This window comes from Diadema antillarum, unplaced genomic scaffold, assembly GCF_040938485.1.
Source record: "Diadema antillarum isolate AM-2024a unplaced genomic scaffold, OU_Dant_1.0 seq00000809_RagTag, whole genome shotgun sequence".
NCBI classification, from domain to species: domain Eukaryota; kingdom Metazoa; phylum Echinodermata; class Echinoidea; order Diadematoida; family Diadematidae; genus Diadema; species Diadema antillarum.
The window spans coordinates 512288-527870 of record NW_027271689.1 but is presented as its reverse complement, the minus strand read 5'-3'; the positions used below and the strand labels follow the sequence as shown (position 1 = coordinate 527870).

The 15583-nt window shown below is 37.6% G+C and overlaps 1 protein-coding gene across 1 annotated transcript in view; it reads left to right on the top strand.

Annotated features, from left to right (window-relative positions):
- The window catches only part of LOC139739608 (uncharacterized), a 42367-nt gene that overhangs the window by 12986 nt on the left and 13798 nt on the right, over positions 1-15583 (top strand). The window lies entirely within an intron of this gene.

The following is a 15583-nucleotide window of genomic DNA, read 5'->3' as shown; positions in this document are numbered from 1 at the left end:
AAAACTGGGCCCAGGTGGTATATTTGTTTTATATCCCTCACAAATCATTTCAAGACTGGCAGCAATTAAATTAAGTTGGATTTAGTCAGTGTTTAAAGTTTGTAAAGTTGACCGATCACTCAAACAAGTTCATTTCTTGTACAAAATTAAACACGCCAAGTGAATGCATGGTCTGTGGTGCGCAGTACCCATTCATTTGTGCGTGAAAACCTAACCTGTCTCTTTGGTAGCCAAAAATGCCACGATGTCTTTCTTTTTTCATGAAATCTCTTGCAAAGTGAAGACGCCGTGATACACATTCAATTGTGTGTGCAAACCTAACCAGTCTTCTTGCCTATTGCTGGAAAAACCATACAGTATTCAGCTCAGTGCAATGAGCAGGATCTCATATGCAGAGATACGTACATGTGACGTATTAGTGAGACGTTCATCAAATCACCAGCATGATAGTTCTTCTTCTTTTTTTTTCTAAGGGAAATGGCTGGACCCTGACAGGACAAGGATTTTCTTGGTAGAAATATGTTTTGTTGCTTTTGATGCCCTCGACCAATCAGGGTCTACAAGAAATAATTTGTGATGGATATGAATACATTATATATTTCACATTTTTAAGGAATTGCTAGTCATTCATCAGGTATATTTGCCATGTGTTAGTATACAAATGAAGCAGAGGACAGAGTGGATTGGTGAGAATTGGATGCGTGAGTTTAACTTTGGAGCTGTTTAAACCCACGAGTGCAGCGAATGGGTTTTAAGACTGTTTCAATGTTAAACGAGAGCATCCAATTCTCATTGATCCACAAAATAGGCCTGTGCATTTTTTACATTATAAAATGGGCACATAAATTCATGAAATACAACCATTTTCCCCGTCAGATCATGTGTCCGGTACACCTACAACACTGTACAAGACTTTAGCCATGCGTTCAGATTTTACCGGACACATGGCTCAATGTAGATGAGTAAAAATCAATGCATGACAATTGACCAATCAGATTGCAGAGATTCTAAAGCCCATTCTATGATAATCATTATAGAATGGGTCAAGAGATTCTTGCAATCTCATTGGTCGAGAGCAATGGAGCAATTTTTACTGGCAGCATGTTTGATCACTAGTGATAGACACAGCGCATATATTTGTAACAAAGAGTTTGCGCACTTGGCAAGCGTTAGTGTACTTAGCCATGCATCAGTAAGAATTTTCATGCATCAGTTATTATTAATACATGGTTTCATCTATAGCAAGACAAAAAGAAAGCTAAGAAAATTGTCAAAAAAAATATATGAATAGAACAATTTAGGTCGTGGGTGAAATTTGTCAGCATTCTATGATACAAATGATGTACATGTCTTTTCATGCATCAGAATGAATAGTGTGCATGCTGTCACTATGGAAATAAGCATTCCATAGTTACCTTATTCACACAATTCTTTTATGATGCACGAAAAGACATGTATCATTTGAATACTGTCAGATGCAAATGGAGCCATGCATCCAGTAACTCGGCCAAATATGTGGCAGAAGAATTTGGCAAAAATTTTACTTCCATTCTATATTTTTAAAAAAATGTGAACTTTGTTTGTGTGTGTTTATCATATTTGTATACTGTTCAGTCACCTCAGACAATTCAGAATTTCTACTGGAGCATGTCAGGGTGTGGTATGATTGAGTAAAATAAGTAGACATTCCAAACTACAATGCAGTTTTGTTGTATGTCCAGCTAGCACAAGGTACAAATAATTGTAGGTAAAGTATGTAAAGCAAGCCATGCGACTTTCACAGTCACTGCAGCGGCTTTCCCTCAAGCCCTTTCATTTCCTATAGACTAATTATTTTGAAAGTGACACTGAGGAAATATAATTACATTTAAAATGATATAATCATCCTAGCAACTCAGTTACAGGTTTAGAACAGCTACTATGCCCCCAACCTCAAAAAGACTAAAGCAACAGCAATAATATCTAAAAAAACACAGCAAGATTCGTGTACTTAGTGGTACCTGCATCTCGGTGTCTCTAGAATACCATTTTACTCACAGAGAGGAATTCAGGAAATCCAATTAATGCAGATTATTCCTTGCACTCAAATGTCCACCAGCCATTATTTTTTTATTTTTTATCATCAAGAGTGAATACCTTTGGCTTCTGTAGTTTTCAAAACATTTCAAGCAATGCTGATTCCTCTAAAATGATACAGATATCAAATCGTTCCAGATCATACATTGTGATTTTGTCACACCCCTCCTCATACTGTTTTGCCAAGAGCGGATGAATAAATGACTCCGTATGTCATTATCAAGGTTACTGGGAAAATCAAACCAGATAACAGTAGCAGCAGTGCTTTCGTCAAAGTTTCTTTCTTTTCTTTTCAAGTGTCAAATACAGCATAATAAAGAAAGACACCTTTTATTTTCACCTTCCTTCTCTGGAACTAATAGTTTCCCAGAACAAGCAATTGAATGAATGTGATGTAGTTGCCTGATCATGAAACGGTAATGACCGGTAGATGGGAATCTTTGGTAGCACAAAATAATGGCTTGGTTCAGAGGACCACAACCATTAAAGGGGAAATCCAGTCCAAAATATAAGTTAGTCTGACAAGAAAGAGTAAAATATTACGAAGGAAGTTATGACATTTTGAAGTTTCACTAATTTTTCAGGAAACAGTTCTTGAATTCATAAGATTTTACTCTTTTTTATCAGACCAACTTGTTTTTGGACTGGATTTCCCCTTCAAAGGAGACTTCTTAGGAGGCACACCTGTCATTTAAGCCTTTTTGCTGCACTTCAGTTTTATGGCATGTTCAGATCATTTTCATATCATTTCATCTTCTCCCATGATATATTACCATTGAAGATTGAGACCACCGGAGGTTACTTGAGCCATATGTCTACATCAAGCGTTGGATTGATCTGATGTCTGGAATTAATTGTTGTCCGTCAATTTTGAGTTTGGGTGTGCACAAAAAAGAGAGAATGTAAACAGTGATATTGCAGATTTCTCAGTTGACGTAGCACTTTCTACTAAGTCAATATGAAGAGCAGCCATTTGACGTAGCATGTACATGTCCACTTCTCTATCTAGTACTGTGGGCCAGGCAGAGTGGATATCTTGATTCTAAAAGGAATTCATACTGTTCATATTATGTTAAAGGATCTATGTAATGCAAAATGCATGTTGATTTGTTTTGATCCATTATACCCTCGGCTTCACTTACTATACGAGCAGAAATTTTCGCGGTGGTTTTATTTTCGCGAATTTCGCGAATCGCCTTTGAAATGCGAAAATTACAACGGGAAAATAACCAAGTTCAGTTAGACCCTCGCAACCGCGAAATTAACAACACGTGAAAATGTCCTCCAAGTAGCAATTCGCGAAAATATTTCAGCTCGTACAGTATGTTGTGAAATGAATGTGTAAATGTGTTCCATATTATATATTTTATAGTAATTTTGTTACTATTTTTCTTCAGATTACTTGGATATATGCAAACCAATATTCATATTTTTAGAGCACCTATTCCACTGGATACTAAGCGCTATGAGATGTCATCCCCAGTCACCATAGGAGATAAACATATACATATTACCAGGTAGTGACAGTACAAGGCCAGTGCATATATAGGGATATCAAAATACGTGGATCTTCAAATTTCAATATATGAGAGGAGTCAACTTGTCTGGCCCAATTTTTAATGAGTTTTGTTGCCTTCTCCCTGTGGAGCCAGTGTATTCATTGCACCCTGCCAATAAGGCCATGCGCCTTTGACTACCATGTGTACAATGGCATAGTGACCAGACAGAATTGTTTGGGCCATTCACCAGTTATCCATTGCAGACCCTCTTCCTCTGTGCTTTGAACACTTTTTCAGGACTAGACAAATATGTCTGCGTTTTCTATCCAACAAATTATATTTTTAAGTACATGTAGTAAATTCTGATGTTTAATTTGTGATGTCCTATGTTTCTCTTACACCCTTTTCCTTTGTTCAATTTTGTTTTTTCGACAAAAAGGGAAGTTCCCACCATTTGATGTCTCATTTTTTTCTGATGCTTTTCTGACCCATTTTTCCTGACCCTCTCTTTTGCCATTCACTTTGTATACAGGAAGTATTTCACGAGACAGTTTCTACATGTATCTGTGACTATTTTGTATGCTTTCTTTCAGAGCAGATATTTCAACTAAACATCACTGAAGCGAAGAAAAAGGCATAGTTGAAGGCAGTGCCTGTCAGTGAATAGGTTCCGCCCCTGTCCCATACCTTTCTTGTATTTGGTAATTCTCCGTAGAAAAATATGTGTAATATGTACCTATTTGGTAATAAACACTGAAACTTATGTTGGCCGTACATAAAAGGGGGGGGGGGGTGGGAAGGAAGATGATTCAATAGGTAATGCAATGCATCAGGTGCATTGGTATGTCAGTATGTTCATTAACTTTTGTAAAATGTCTATCTGATTGTCTTGGTAAAAAATGACTGCATAGAAATATGAAACGTGCATTTCATGGGTGATTGGCACGTGATATCAGAGCAAAGAAGAAAGAAGCAAGCCAAACCATACCATTATACCACATAAAGACAAAAGAGTCAAGCGTTTCAAGGACACTTTTATACTGCAGAGGCGACATATTGCAGGCCTATGTGTTAACAGGGACCTTAGTGCTTTTGATGCTGGCCAGCAACTCGTCTGTAAACTCAGGCTGTAGCCCCAAAAGTCAGGCTCAAACTGTCTGCCCAGGGCTGGCTTTCATATTAGGGGTCTTTTTGATGTATATTCTTTGCTAGTAATGGCTGATACAGACTACATGTACCAGTAATTTTGTCCACCATTACCATTACCATTACCATTACCATTACCAATCACCATTACCATTACCATTACCATTACCATTACCATTACCATTACCATTACCATTACCATGTCCATTTTGCCTTGTTCTGATGTGAAAGTTTGATGCTGTGATGTGACATCTACTGTAAAACCAAAAACATTCATGAATTGGAGATGACTGTCTGTATTGCAGCGTTAACATTTCACAAATTACTACCCATGAAAAATTAGAAAATACTTTACATGGACTGGATTGTGCAGACAAAAACTTTCGTACATATTTTACTTGGGTTAATTGTGATTCATTGCGAAATTTGTGAAAGTCTCATGCACACAAAAATTTATGGTTACGGTGTTGACTGCAAACATAATGGAACACACAAAGCGTATATACTCAGAATAAACTAGCAAACTATGACAAAGAAATATAGTGTATAAGCTGTTATTTTTGTGAGGGTTTAATTTGTGTGAATTTCATGAATTACTGTTGAACCGCGAATTTAACAACATGCGAAAATGTCCCCATATGCTAGGGTAGTACTGCACTTACAATTAGCTACTGTGTTATTGTGTGAAAACCACAAAGTCTGTGACCTCCTCATTCATGAAAATATCTGCATGTGAAAATAACAGCTTATGCACTAAGGGTTTGATGTATCTCATATATGCAAGTATTTATTTATCAATCCTCATTATGGTTGTTTGAATATGCATGTTTAGAATTAGATGATGTTTTTGCTGTTGTGAAATCATGCTATCACAGAAATGGACAGTTACATGCCAAATGTTATTTCCTGCCAACAGATGCAGTATTTTAACAATGATATCCCGGTACACGTGTTTTGTGCATAATTGGACACATTTTTTAATGTTATATAGTTGGTGCAGACTTTGGTGTGTATTCATCGGGATGTGGAAGTTTGGCGTAATGTTTATGACAATTGCGTGTGACATGTGTATGGGGGTACATCTCTGTGGTGTGTGGTTGGGGGTGTGGGATGTGTGGATGGGTTAGGGTTAAAAAGTGCAACATTTTATGAGTGGAATTATGTATTTTTGTTAACATGTTGTTATTGAGTCATTGTTCTATTTCCTTTTGTGTGTTTGCATATATGTGGAGACTGTTACAATAATTTTTATGCCTGAGTGCATGACAATAAATGACTTGAACTTGAACTTGAACTTGAACTTGAACAAACTGTGAAAAGCATGTAAGAAAATGTAGGTGATTAACTGGGATAGGCCACTGTCAGATTGGTGAGGATGTAATCATATATTCTATCAGCGTGATAGAAGGTAGATGAAGATGGGGATGGAGGGACTCAAGAAGAAACAAAAGAGAAATAATGGCTTGTCACTTTAACCAAGATCAAAGAAAGGCCTATTGATATAACATCACCTTGACCGTATTAGTCTGGTACCCAAGTACACAGAAGTGCAATTGCATGAGTGGTTTGATTTCAAAGCTGTTTCTGCTTCTTGCATGAACATTTCCTCTCAGTGTCTTGTAATGATGCAGATATTAGGGTTACTAGATTTTTTTTTGTGCAATAATATGATGCAAAAACCATTAATTTCTTGTGTGGACACAAAAAATGGTCAACTCTTGCAATATACACTGCACTGTGACTTATATTTCTGCTTGATTTAAAAAAAAAAAAAAAAAAAAAAAAAAAAAAAAAAACTTGTGGTAAATTGCCTTGCATGGTGTGTGATAACAGTGGCACATAAAAGTCATTACTTGTACTACATCACAAAATCTGATAACTCCTGTGTGTGAGAATGTGTCTATAGACAAGCAACAAAGCTAATGCTATCATCTGTCTATCCTATCTACCATCAAGATACAAAGAGACTGAATTCACACTGAATGTTTACAGACTGAAAGGGAAGAGGTTTGGTCACGGTTACACCATGTGGAAAATAAAAAGAAAGAAGACAAAACCTCAAAATACGACACATTTTGCATCGATGGCAGGTTGCTGATGTAAAAAAAATGAATGAATTCTTATAAGCTGAGATCATTTCACACCACTTCAGATGTTTTTATAGAGGACAACAATGACATCATGATTTTGTTATCTTTTTTAGAAAATAACGTCATTTGCCTTCAGCATCATGTCGTGTAGATACATAATAAAAGACAGGCAAGAATGAATAAAGACTTTAATGGTGCCCTACCTGCCTTTCAGTTATGGAATGGAATGGTACACTTCGCATTAGTTGAATTCATCAGAACTGTTTTTATTGCCAATTATTGTCACCTTTTGAAATATCTTTATGCCTCAGTAACATTGTTTATTCCTGTGTTGTGTTGCTGCTAACGTCATAGCATGGCAGTTTTCTCTGGATTGTATTCACAGGAGTTATTCAATGCACAGCACTGTAAAAGCAATTAATGCGTACATACGTGTTCACATATCAATACATGTATGTCAGCTAGATCCATCAGCATGCTTCTCAATCTTTTTTTCAAGCCAAGACCCACTTTGCCTTCTAAAGAAATTTTCGAGGCCCAGTAGGATCAAGTATGACTCTTTTTCTAATCTATTTTTGACTGACATTGCAACCCATCTGAGGGAGCTTTGCAGACTAGTTGAGAAGCAAGGATCTAGATCATTGCTGTTTCACTATAAGCCAATGCAGTATCCATGATAGGAGTCACCATTTTGCTGTTTTCATGAATAAAATTAAAGTGAAAACTAAGTTTCGGTAAGTGCTTGAGAACCCGTCTAGCACCATTTCATTTTTGCTTGCAATATATCGAAAGAGTCCACTAAGAAACTTACCTGGCTGACGCGGTTTGCTGGAATGATGAGTCGGTTTGGAGTATTTTGAGAAAAATAATATTAGTAGGAAAACCGACTTTTATTCCAGAAGGCTCCAGACTAACTCGGTCTCGGGAAAAATTCGACCCTACTTCAGACAATTCACACGCAGTTCGTGATCGCCACATTCTACTGGCCACTGCATAATACCAAATGAGGCCTAACTGAATGGACAGGAAAGTGCGTGCTAACGTAATCCTGTACAAAAAAACAAACAAAAATGACAGCGCGCGGTCCTCAGTTGCTGAGACGCGCGGTCTTTGGAGTTTTTGTTGTTGTTTATCAAGCGCCTTTTATTGTTTTAGAGGTGCTTGATAGGCGCACACTAATTTTGCATGCGCGCAAAAGAGGTTTTTGATGCGCGCGTTGTAACAACTCAGATCATTACTGCGAGTAGCCAGAACACGAAGCGCTAGTAGCAGGCCGCTTCCATAGGACAACACTGTACAATCAGAGGGACAACCATTACAACTCATCCCGCCGTCAAAGCGAAGCCGAGTTATCCCCGAGTCCGAGTTTAGCCTGACCCCGTTCGGGTAAGTACTGAGACTGAACCTTTTTGGTTAGTATTTCGCATTTTCGTCGTTACCCATCGAATATCTTGTAATAACATCGTTATCCTGCACATTTCCTAAGCATACGTTCACATTTGGGAGCGAAATTTGACAACTTTTGCAGGCGTACCAGAACTTTGTTTGGGCTTTAAAGAATCATTGAAGCTAATACATAGTGCTTGGAAGAGCTCAGAATTCATCTTCCGCCATTTGGAATTTGCTTGGAATATATCAGAAAGCTCTACCAGGAAACTTATCTGGCTGACAAGATTTGCCAGGATAGTGAAGTGTTTTTAGTATGCGAATATATCCGAGCTGAGGCCAGCCTTTGCACTCCATGATATGCCACACTTTACTTTGGATGTGCTTTGAGTGACGATTAGTACAGATAATCCTATAGTATTGTACATGTTGTCCAGAATCCCTGGCACCCAAAGAGTAAGGACCGTACCCCAGTTTAAAGGGGAATTTAAAGGACAAGTTCACCTTCATAGACATGTGGGTTGAGTGAATGCAGCAATATTAGTAGAACACATCAGTGAGAGTTTGAGGAAAATCGGATAATCTGTTAAAAAGTTATGAATTTCTGAAGTTTCTGCTCAGTCACGGCTGGATGAAAAGCCTAAGTAAGCTTGTGATGTCACATGAGTACAACGATATAAAGAAAGAATAAAGAAAATTCAACATATTTCCACTTTTCTCGCATAAGAAAAGAACACTCGACTTCTCTCTTTCAGAAGGAAGGGGGAATAATATTACCCTTAACATATGTCTGTAGCAAGTCGAAGGAATGTGCACTTTATTCAAACATAAAAGTTTTGTGAAATTCTCTTTTTATTTTCCTTATATAGTTGTACGCATGTGACATCATACACTGTAGTAGTCTTCTCATCCAGCAGTGACTGCGCAGATACTCAAAATATTCATAACTTTTGAACGGAATGTCTGATTTTCCTCAAACTTTCACTTATGTGTTCTACTAATATTGCTGCATTCTCTCAATCCTAATGTATATGAAGGTAAATATGATTCAGTGAATACAGAATTATGAGTAGAGCACATCAGTGAGGTTTGGGGATAATCAGACAAAGAATATGTTCAAAAGTTTTTCATGATGTGAAACATTCAATATCTATCGTAAATATATGAATGCATCAAAGAAAGATCAGGACTATATGGGGGATTCAAGTAGGGTGATTTCCAGCTTATTTGACTCTGACACATTATGAGGAGTTCACTATATCAAACATGTATACACAATATACTGTTCTTGTATTCTTCTGTTTGTATTAGTCGTTTCTCAATATCTCTTTAAGCAATGATTTATCCTCGGTATGTAGTAATTTATGAGTCGGTTTTTAGTTGCTACAAAGGACTCTGTATGCAATTGAGTATGCATTGTTTATGATGCTGTACCCTGTATGAACACTTATTTGCTCACCTGAGCCAAATGTGTGTGTGTGTGGGGGGGGGGGGGGGGGGGGGGGGGGCACCAGGTGCGTGCCCCATTAATTACTGAAAATAATGGAAATAAAAAGTAAAGAAACTGAAAGGGGTGCATATAGGCCTATCCCCTTTAATTTTTTTATCATAATGGCACCAGAAAATAGGACTGAAAGTTTTTTTTTGTTTTTTGTTTTTTGTTTTTTGCTTGTCAGCTGATGAAACCCGGAAGTGGCACGAGAAAGGCAGGAGCCCCCCCCCCCCCCTTTTTTTTGCTTGTCAGTTGATTAAACCAGGAAGTGGCACCAGAAATATTTTTTGCGCCTCCCTTTAGGAATTTGTGGATCCGGTATCCAGCCCTGGTTCACCGCCTAATGTCAGTCATGCATGGTGTGTTGTCCATCATATGCACTTAAGCATAAACTTGGTCTTGTTTTTGTCGTGAAAACATGACAGGATTTGACGAAACCTGGCAGGAATAATGAGTCGTAATTTGCTCAAGTGATGGTGGTGCCACCCACCGGGGCCCCTAAAGTTGAGCTCAAATGCCACAGTATAATGAATAATAAATCTATCACAGTTATCGCTATTCATGATGGAGGCCTAAATTGCAGTTTTGCCATTCCAGTGCCTTTTAAATTGAGTCAAAGTTAAAATTTGATGTATCTTGCTTTTTATGTCGCTGTCAATATTTCTACGCAGAAAGCTTGTTTCGAACTGATGTCAGAATATGTCTTTAATGAATAGTTACAATCTCTTACTGTTGACTGCAGTGAGATATCCTGTACAGAGGATGCTGTGTTTCTTATATGTAACTAATTGGCAAATGGTCAACTTTTCATGTTTCTCTGCGTTCTGTCAGATTTTTATCAAGTTGAAACTTTGTAGTTTTGTCATCTTTGGTAATGTTTGGTAGTGCTGAGCATTGTAGTTGGGCTCAATGGCTCCTGTAAATGACTAAATACACTTCACACTGCAGTCTTGGCTAAAATAGAAACCTCAAACTTCACTGGTGTTTTCCAAGTGTTTTACATTGTATGTTACTATCACATAATATGTGCTCACTAATCAGGGTAAACTTTCTTTTAACAAGTATGTCTCCACAATATTTGATAAACTGCATTGCTTGCTCTTGGTAGTTATTTTAAGACATTTCAGATTTGAGCACTTATGACCAATTAACTTTTAGATTGATATTGAAGTAAGTTTTGTGATGTTGTGTCCCTGAATAGTGTGCAATAAATGCAATGCGATTGCGCTCCCATATCTCTAGCGGCATGTAGAACATAGTGATTGTAATCATATGTGTGTTTCCTTGTATCATTTCACTGTTCCTTATTTCTGTTCAGTTTGGGAGAACTTTACCACACAAATTCATAGCTTTCCTTGAATGCTTATGGTACTTGGTAAGCATGAAGTCCCTAATCTCTTCAATCTCGTGAATGCAGATTAAAAAGTGACCAATCTGCGACGACGACGAAAGGGGCTGGGTCCACACTGGACAAAAGAAAGACCTCCAATCTAATATTAGCCCACTGCAAATTCCTGGTACTGAAAACACGTCATCTTTACTCACATGGTTATACACATATACACACAGTGGTCAGTGGACATGCCATTCATTTACAGACAGCGTGACCGCTGATGCGCACTACAAATACTGTGTTGCCAAGTATTGATTTGAGCGGCAAACTGTGTGTGTATGTGCCCCTATGTCCTGCAGTATAGTACGTCCTCATTTCCCACTGTCTGCCAAGTTTCCTTACAAACTTGAAAGGCTGCCAAGCCATCGTGCTCTGTGATTGGTTGATTTTGTGGGGGTGTGTATGGGGGCTTGACCGCACAAGAATGTGGGCTGAAGGAGCTTTGTTTCAGTGGACAATCTTTCCATTGAGCATACATGGTAGTGGAGCATAGGATATTGATTTTCTGATTACAAGGCCCTCACGTTCACTGTAATATCAAGGACCTACCTAGGTCCATGGTAATATGCTCTAATTCAAGCTGTGTTCTCAGTAAACAAAGGTTTCAAGTTGTTTGCAAATTTGTTTTCAGTGTGTAAAAAGTGATATCAAAATAGAAAAGCGTATTATTTGTGTGAGAAAAGGAAGGACACAAAGCAAGTCCGAAATTCGCATTGCCCCCATAGAGGATGGTTTAATTTTTGCTACAACACACATTTCTTATAGACACCTGCCTAAGTATACTCGGGACTCGTCCTCAACAGGTTAAAAATTATGAATGGCCCATTTTATTGTATGACATAATTGCATTAACAAAAAGATTTGTTCAAGAATGCAGTTGAAGACATAAACAATTCAAGTCAATGATTGCTTTATGCAGACCCTCCAGTTTGCTCAAAAGATCATGATCGTGTGCATTTCTGTTGCAAATGTAGTTGTCCCTATCAAGTATCCTAAATGTGTGTGTTATGAAATTGTTATGCAATGATGTTTTAGAAATAACCCTATATGTAATGATATGTGAGACTCGTATTATCTGCAAAATACCCTTGTATGGTGGTTGCCATGGAAGCTAGACTGCTTTCCTTGCTAATTGATGAGGATGTCTGGAAACTGATTAACTGCCAATGAATAGAGATTATCCTAATGCCCTTAATCTCTATTGTGCCATGTGTTAGGCCTGAGCAGCCTGGCTCATTGCATACAATCATGTTAAGTTTTAAAAAAGTTAACCAAGTGCTGAAGAGAAAGCTCAACTGGGCATACAAAGGGTTGGCGTACACTGACCTCCTGAGTAATATAATCCTCTCACTCTGAGCAGAATTGTTGCTCATGTATTGTGTAATATGCTGTTCCTTTAATTAAGTCCAGTGTTCTCAGAAATGCGTGAATATAAATGCTGGTGGGTTATGTACAGGCTATTTGAAAGCAGTAGGTAATATCTTCAAAGTACCAAATTAGAGGCTAACATAGAAGTTACAACTCTTTGTGAAAGGCATGAACCATGAAGAAGATTCAGGAAGAATTCATGTACACAGTAGTTACATCCAAGGCATGTGATGAAATATATTGAGGCCACTATTTACTATTTGCAGATGAAAAACCACAAAAGCCCAGTTTTAGTCCTTCAAAAATAGTTCAGAAACGTGAGTTAGGGATAGAAACAACCAATGTAAAAATATTGATCAGTATAATGAATGTTCAGTATTGTTAAATTATACAAAATGTGAATGATAGTTTTATCAAAATCGTTCCTAGAGTAGACCATTTTGTAGGTATGGTTTATTGAGAAAATTAATGATATCTCTTTATATTTTCGAGCTTTATTGCACAATTTTCATCTGGTAGGATGTTTTGTGATAAACTGAACTATACATATGCATCAAATGTGATAAATCTAACATTTTAAGCACTGCTCCAAATGGTAAACAGAGACTTTAATACAGCAGGTGACATGAAATTGTGTGCCTATAGCTGAGAATGTATAAAAATCCATGACTGCATAAAGCATTGATTAACCCGTTGAGGACGGACTGATTTTGCTACAACATGCATTTTCCATAGACACCTGCCCGAGTATACTCGGGACTCGTCCTCAACAGGTTAATTCCAATAGCACTGTTCTCAGACATTCCATGACAAAATGCAATAAAAGTACAATTTATTTCATAGTGATAAATCATTTAAACAAATATCTCTTAGAACTGTCATTTAATTTACCCAGTCAGGTTTTACAAATTTTTATGCCTCCTTCATGAAGTGTCACCAGAGGCATTATGTTTTTGGTTGTCCGTTCTGAACTGTTCATCCATCTGTGTTTCTATCTGTAATGGATAATGGATGGTGTAACTTTGAGCCCGTTTACACCGACTTTTGGGCCGGCCTAAAAGTCGGTGTAAACGCACGCTGGCCCAAATGCGGTACCAAATTTGGGGTCTAAAGAACTGTTTGGGATATCCAAATGAAACTTGGCATATGGGTGGACAAAGCTGTGCCTATCAACATTTGGGTGCACATGATGAAGGTCAAATGCTTAAATTTTCACTATTTCTCCCATACCTCTGCAATGTCTGGAAGTTATTTTCATGAAAATTAATTTAGAATGCATTGCCAGATAAAGACTCTCTAGGGAAAGTTTGGGCTATGGTGTGGAATCTCAAAGGTCAAGTGAAAATGCTGAAAATCACTAGTTTTCCATATCTTGCAATGCCTCAAGGTATCTTCGTGAAACTTGGGACATAATTATGCATGAATGCACATTGGTTCTGTAGGAAAAGATGTGGGCCATGTCAAGTAATCATGTTAGAATGTCACCTTTTCCCCAATATTTTCAAAATAGCTAAAAGCATTATTGTGAAAATTGTATGTAACCAGATATTACCAGTTGGGATTATTTGAAGAAAGTTGTTGGCGATGGAGTCGAAGGGCAAAGATCAAAGGTTCAAAAGTGAACATTTTCAAATTCCTGGATACTTGCTCTTTGAATCAATTTAGCCATCTAAATGAAATCTGGTCCAAGGAACGTAAGAACCAGGGGCGGATCCAGGAATTCTGTAAAGGGGGGGGGGGGGGGGGGGGGGGTCACACCAAAAAATTTATTTCTGGTGCCATTGTTGGGTTTAAAGATAATATAAAGTTTTGGTAGCTCAAAAGTTTCCCTGAGTTTCCTTGTCTTAGTTTGTGTTTCAGGTTAAAGTACCTTTCATATAACTAACACTGTCAGACTTACTCGCCCCAAAGCGCTCTCATGTCTTAGTAATCATGCAATAATGGTTTCGTATCAGAGCAGAGGGGGCTCTGAAAAATTCGAACGAGCCGTTAGTTTGACTCGACGTGGTACCGCGAGAATCAATATACACGTATTGTACGAAACCATTGTTGCATCTCCAGCTCCCTTTAAGACATTGAAGCATTGCTTTCTTTTTTATGTATGAAAAAAGATGGTTATATTCGTACATATACAAATAAAGGTTATAACATTGCACTTGTAAACAAACTCTCCATAAGCAGTGTGTTGTCATTATATTGACATTTGGCAGTCCACACAGTGATATAAGACAATATTTTGAGCTTTTTCAGAAGATATTTTAGTCACTTATTGTAGAGATTTGTGTGACAAAAACTTTAATCATGGCTTTAAGTAGGCATAATTTGTGTCAAAACAAAAAAGCAAATCACCAGCATCTGTCAAACTTTGTAAAGTGTCATCCTGGCAAGCTATTGCCATTACATTTTTTGTGAAGGTGCACAAAGGGGATATCAGACTTTCATGGACACATTGTGGTTAGCCTACAGGAAGTTTTCATTAATGACAAGGTGAAGCAAGTTCTATTTATGACTTTGCAACAGAAAACTCAGTAAAAGTTTAAATACACAGGTCAGTTTTCCAGGAAACTTCAAAACATGTGTTCCAGCATTCTTGGTTTCTGATTTTGGTATTATTTAAAGGATTAATCCTTTTCCAGTGGTAAAGTTTTGAAAACCTAATATCAAGTAAAGTACATGTTGTAATGCATTCCACACTTTTCTTTACAGGGCTTTTCCATCGGAGATTGTTGTTTGTTTGTTTGTTTTTTGCACTTTTTGCTCATGAGGCACACACATGTGCTTATGAAACCCTTCAAGACATTGATTAAAATAGGGATAGATAGAATCTATTCTCTTTGTCACAGAGGTATGTTATAGGAGGGCTGAAAGTTGCTATGACAACCAAATTTGTATACTGCCGCCTCCCATCATAGCCATACAGTGATTTGCAATCCCCAAATTGTGCTTGAAGGAAATACAGTGCAGTCCCGTTATAACAAACACAACAAAATTCCGGTCACAACAGTGAAAGAATTCAGGCCACAACATTACCGACCCTTTGTATTTTTATTGTTTATTTGTTTGGTTGTGACGAAATTTCGATATCATGAAAGAAAACTGCCGGTACCGATGACTTTGTATAATGGGAGTCCAC